Source organism: Callospermophilus lateralis, chromosome 2, assembly GCF_048772815.1.
Source record: "Callospermophilus lateralis isolate mCalLat2 chromosome 2, mCalLat2.hap1, whole genome shotgun sequence".
Lineage (NCBI taxonomy): Eukaryota > Metazoa > Chordata > Mammalia > Rodentia > Sciuridae > Callospermophilus > Callospermophilus lateralis.
This window is the reverse complement of record NC_135306.1, coordinates 133655577-133661924: the sequence shown is the minus strand read 5'-3', so window position 1 is coordinate 133661924 and position 6348 is coordinate 133655577. Positions and strand designations below refer to the sequence as shown.

At 38.6% G+C, this 6348-nt stretch overlaps 1 pseudogene; it reads left to right on the top strand.

Annotated features, from left to right (window-relative positions):
• Positions 1 to 699: 699 nt before the first annotated feature.
• Positions 700 to 1376, top strand: LOC143387900 (pleckstrin homology domain-containing family B member 2 pseudogene; annotated as a pseudogene).
• The last annotated feature ends 4972 nt before the right edge of the window (positions 1377 to 6348 follow it).

The following is a 6348-nucleotide window of genomic DNA, read 5'->3' as shown; positions in this document are numbered from 1 at the left end:
TATGATTCTCAGTTCACAAATATAAAAGGTCACATCTTCACAGCCCTGTTTGCTCCCAGGACTCCTTTTCTCAACACAGGGTCACATTGAGATAAAAAAAAAAAAAAAAAAATCTTAGTCCCATTTCCAAATTCAATGGGAAAAGACCTTGATTCAATTTATTACCAACAATGTCATCATATTATTTAAATATAAATGTTTGGGACTGTATTAATTTTTTTATGCAGCATAAAATTTATCACAAATTGAGAGGTTTAAAGTAATGTAGTTTTATTATATAGAAGTTTCCAAGAGTTGGAACTAAAATTGCAGCTTATGAAGCTGCTAAGTGTTGACTGGGCTGCATTCTCAGTAGGAGGCACACCTATAAAAGAATCTGCTTCCAAAATTTCTTAGATTACAAACCCATTCAGTGCCTTGAAGCTGTACAGTCTATAGTCAGAACTCCATCAGTTCTGACTGGTTGTTGACTAGTCCTCAGGCCCAGGAGGTCACATAGGACAATTCCCTGTTCTATCCTTCTTAATGAGCAGTTCACAATGGGGTCATTTGCTTCTTTAGGTCCTGTAAAAGGAACTCTCTCTAGCTAGGATGAAGCCTTATGTAAGAATCACCGTGGTCAGAGCCCAAGAATCTAGCAGCGTCCTTGGGCTACTAGCATGATTCTCACCCACAGCCCAAGCATTCACAGGTGAAGAGATGGCGTTTGTGAAGAGAGGATGGTTGCTGTGACAGAGTACTATTTTGAATTTTTGGAAGAAGTATGGGTTTGACCTGTGGTCAGATGGTCACCTGATCTATTATGATGGCTAAACTCAGTAAGTTATTGAGGAAAAGGTCTATATTCGGGTGGAATGCATCAATATCTGCACAGGGCATGAGTGTCAGGATATTCATCCTCCAGATGGGAAGCCAAAGGCTGTCTGCTGCAGATTGTTTGCGAGATGAGAAAACTATCAAACTTTGTGCAGAAAGCACAGATGATTGTTTGGCCTGGAAATTTGCACTTCAAGAACCCAGAACAAATATAGTTTACATTGGCTCAGAGAAGATAGTCATGGCTGTTTCACCCTCTCCATACAGTCTATGCTGCACCAACTGCAAATGGCTATTGTTCATACAGTGGTGCCTACCCGTCAGGAACTCAGGTTGTCTATGTTGCCAAAGTCCAAGCTGACGCTGTGCCCTACCAGTTCCCATACGCAGGACTTTATGGACAACAATCTGCCATACAACTCATCATTCATGAACTGAATCGAGAAAACAACAGTGACCTGGAACTAGGCATGTTGGCTGGAGTGGCCACAGGCATGGCCTCAGGGTCTCTGTTCTGGAGCTTCCAGAGTCTTCAAGATCTTAATGTGCTTAGCTTCTGATAATCCTGTGTGCAATAATATGATTTGCAGGGCATTTCTGTTTGTGAGAAAAAGTTTTTAATAATAGTTTTAATAGTTCTTTTGGAAGTAGTGACCTAATAATTGTAACTAATCTGCATAAGAAGCACAGAGAAGGTTTTGAACTGTGTTGTTTAGCTAATCACATTGGGGCTCTGGCTCATTCTCAGATGTTCCTTATTCAACTCTTAGAATACCTTACTTTCAACACACCTGTCTTGAAAGGCATTTTCTTTCCACAGTTAGGTGCAGTGCTGAAGGGATAATTTATTTTCATGTTGTACAATAATATAGTGACGAATGAATGAATGGTTGTGGCAAGGAAAACTACAGCTTCTTTCCATTTAACTTCACACTTTCAAACCTTGGACCAGAATTGGCTGCATGTTACCTTAGGAGTTGTGGTCTGGTATGCGGCCAGGTGACTTCCGAAGGTAGTGGTGTGAAAACTCCACAACCTGCCCTCTGGGGCTCTGTGGAGCCAGCAGCAAGGCTGACTGCTCAGGATAACAGGGGACACGGCCCCTTTAAAGATGATGCTTCAGAATCTGCCTAATGCTAGAGCTGCTTATTCTCCTGGCATTCCTGTGTGTTTTTTGTAGTAACACTTCGAAAGCATCCTATGTTATAAATTAATTTGAGCCTCAGGGTTTGAAGTCTTTATCTTTAAAACCTGAAGAAGGCAGAACAGTAACAAGTGTATGGAGCTAAATTATTCAGAGATATTTTTTAAGTGTCTGCTTTATGTGTATTTATTGCCCACTAAGCCTACTCATAACCTATTTTTCTATTTGTTGAGAAAGTAATATTAGAAGAATGGGAAGGAAAATGGAGGGAGAGCCACAGTTCAGAGTGTTCTTGCTTCCGGCCTCCTGGGGATCACACTGGGTGCAGAACACTTTCCTGGGCTCTAAAGGCCTGTCCTGTGGAGGAATACAGCACTGGGGCTAGTCACCAACTGTTGCAATGGACTGGGGCTGAGGGAAGCTTGAGTTGAAGTTGAGAAATAGGGCCTATGGACTGTGGGACTTGCTCAAGATAGCAGTCACCCTGACCAGGACCTTAACCTTTATTTTATTCCTAATCTACTCATGATAGAACTTGAAACATTTAATTTCAAGCCCTCAAATGTGTGAAGCTCCAAAAACTCACAGTCCTCTATTTCTGTCAAATACTTGTATTTCTCACATTAGGAAATATGTATTTAAAAAAATTATATTTGTTACTTCATGTATTAAAAGCTGCTAATTATTCCAATTTTCTCTCCTGCATGCTCTAAATAGTGTATTTTCATTAAGGTGTGTCACCACAGTGACCTGCGCCACATTTTGTTTGGTTCAATTTTTGAAAATACACTAAAGGAAGCACAAATTCTGTTGTGATTGTGCTGGCTACATACATGGCTCTCTTGTTTCACTACTCAGCTTGCTCCATCTCTTGATCTGTTCAAGTCTTTGAATAGATGTCCATGGAAAGCCAGATGCTTATTGGAATTAGTAGGGTCCACAGTCTGTTTTTCTAACTATTCTTAGGGGAGTCTTTGATAAAAGAGTGTCTATTTCTAGCTGAAAGGAAGTGCACTCATCTTTATGTAGAGATATGATGTGTGACAACATGATATTGATGGTTTAAAGTTGTAACATGTAATGTTGACTTTATATCCTGTGTCATAAGAATTACTTTTGTTTGGATTTTAATCATTATTAAAGATGTATGCTGTACTTCCACACACACACAAAAGAATTCCCCATCACCTTTATCATATAATATGACCTGTTCAAGGAAAAGGCACACTATAAGTGACTTGACATATTCTGTTGGCTAGAAGCAAGACTGGAGGGATAATAAAAGTGTGTAACTCATTGAAGTTTACCAGGTGTGACTCCTTAAGAATGTGTCCAGCACAATGTCCCACCTCTATGTATTGTACATGTTAAAAGGAAGGAAAACAATTATTATAATTGGATGATATAATAGACATAATAGAAATAGGGCCTATATATAATCAGCTAATAGCAGCTATCTATAATGTCTGTAAAACCCAAGTGATATTGGTGTGATTTGGTACTATTTTGGTGGGGGAGTTCAATCAATAAAATCAATAATTTATCACAAGTTTCTGACTAATGAGAATACCCATAATGTTTCTCCTTTAAATAACATTTTAGGTTTGGGTATACATTGTTTAACATATTAAGATATCATCTCTTTTAGTCAGCTTTTTACATCTGTCTCACCAAAACACCCAACAAGAACAACTTAAAGGAGGAATAGTACATATGTGGCTCACAGTTTGAGATCTTAGTCCATAGATAGCTGTGTTCATTGCTCCAGGACCAAGGTGCAGCAGCACATCATGGTAGAAGGCTTCAGAGAAGAAAAATTGCTTATCTCATGGTGGATTCAGTAAGCAGAGAGAGGGTAAGGCACTGCAGGAAAAATGCACCCATCAAGGACATGCTCTGAGTGATCCACTTCCTCTAGTCACACCCCACCTGCCTATGGTTACCACCCATTCAATCCATTCAAATAGGATGGGCTGATTAGGTTACAGCTCTCACATTCTAAACATTCCACCTCTGAATATTCTTGTATTAACAGAAGCTTTGAGGGAACACTTCATGTCCAACCTATGGCATTGTCATATGGGGACTTGAATTAGAATAAATGATCTTTAAATACTTCACAGCTTTCTAATCTCTGAATTTTAATCTTTATTTTTAAGCACGTAATCAATTACAGTAGAGGCAGTTCTGCCATAACACTTGGTTTGAAAATGAAAATTTATTACAAAGCTTTTGATATTGTAAAGACAGTATAAAGAAAATGTTGTGTTTATTTATGTGTAGTGACCTAGAGAAACACTAAGTGAATCCTGAAAACTATAGCCAGCTGAAAACTACACATGCATGCCAAAAATGCACCCAGGGTTTGTGAGATCCATCCATCCACATCTGATATTATAACTTACATTGATCTGGGGGCTCACTGTTTCAGAGGTCTCAATCCATAGACAGTAGGCACCATTCCTTAGGGCTCAAGGTGAGGCTGAACATCACAGCAGAAAAGTGTGACGGAGGAAGCAGCTCACATGATGATCTGAAAGCAGAGAAAGAGGTATCCACTTTCCAGATAAAAATATATACCCCAAAGCCATGCCCCCCAATGCCCAAGTTCTCCATCAACACCCTGACACTTTAATTACCACTCAATTAATCCCATTACAGGATTAATTCACTGGTTAGGTTAAAACACTCACAACCCAATGATTTTTCATTTGAACCTTCTTGCATTCTCACACATGAGCTTTTGGGAGACATGTCACATCCAAACCATATCAGAGATGAAATGCCATATTTATTGGTAATTATGTATTTCTCAACAATTTAACATGCAAAACTGTGCTACCATTTTAGTCAGATTAATTAGCATATAACCTTCAAGCTTAGTCTCATACAAAGTCTTGGGATATGGCAAAATGTAGCCAAGTTCTTTGCCAGAATATGATGTGAGTGACCCATAGTCTAATTCTCAATATAGTCTTTATTTCCCTCCAAAACTTCATGAGCACCATTTATATTCCTGGCTTTCTGAGCTCCCACCAGAATTGCCCATTAAACTCTGCTGACAACATCCTAAAGTTTTGACATTTTGTGTCTAAACTTTCAAAATTACCCCTGCAAACCATTTTAAAAGGCTTTTGAACCCTATGGTCAGGTTAGGCATGGAAATAATTATAATCTTGGTACCAATTTCTATTTTAGTCAGCTTTTTTCATTTTTGTTATGAAAACACCCAAGAAGAACAACTTATAGAAGCAAAAGTTTATTTGGGGCTCATGGTTTCAGAGGTCTCAGTCTATAGATGGCTGATGCCATTGATTTAGCCCAAGTTAAGGCCCATGGGTAAAGGATCTGACAGAGGAAAGCTAAGGCTCATGGTGGGATCAGGAAACAAAGAGGGAAGGAGCCCCCAGTGACCCACTTCTTCCAGCTACACCTAACCTACCTGTAGTTACCACCCAGTCATTCCATTCAAACTAGGATGAGATGATTAGGTTACATCTTTCATAATCTAATTGTTTTACTTCAGAATATTCCTTCATTAACAGGAGCTTTGAGAGTATACCTCATATCCAAACCAAGAAATTCCTCCCTGACCCACTGAAGCCTATGTCCATCTCAAAATGCAAAATGCATTCAGTTCCTCCTGGAGATTCCCAGAGTCTTAAAAGTTTTAGTACAACTCCAAAGTGTCTCTCTCTCTCTCTCTCTCTCTCTCTCTCTCTCTCTCTCTCTCTCCCCCCCCCCCCTCAGGCTTGAAGCAAATATGTGCTATAAGCCTTTATATGAATCAAAGGTAAGTTACAATATACAGTAGTAAAGAGTAAACATTCACATTCCAAAGTGAGTTGTAGGGGCACAAAAAGAAGAAAGAGGGCCCAAACAAGACTCAAATCCAGTCAGACAAATAGGTTTAGTAACTTCACATACAGTATCTAGGACACCTAACTGAGAGATGCACTTTTTTTTCTGTTTTTATTATTTATTCTTTTTATATATTCATTTCAGTAGAGTATATTTTGACATATTTATACATACATGAAGTATAACTCATTCACATTAGAATCCCATTCTTGTGGTTGCACATGATGTGTAGTTTCAGTGGTTGTGTATTCATATATAAACATAGGAAAGTTACATCTGATTCATTCTAATGTCTTTCCTATTCACATCTTCCTTCCCATTCTTTAATTCCCATTTGTCTTATCCAATGAACTTCTATTCTTCCCTGCCCCATCTTATTTTATATTAACATCCACATATCGGAGAGAACATTTGACCTTTGGTTTTTGGAGATGGGCAGTTTTCACTCAGCATGATAGTCTCCAGTTATATCCATTTCCAGCAAATGTCATAATTTCAATTCTTCTTCTTCATGGTTGAAAAATATT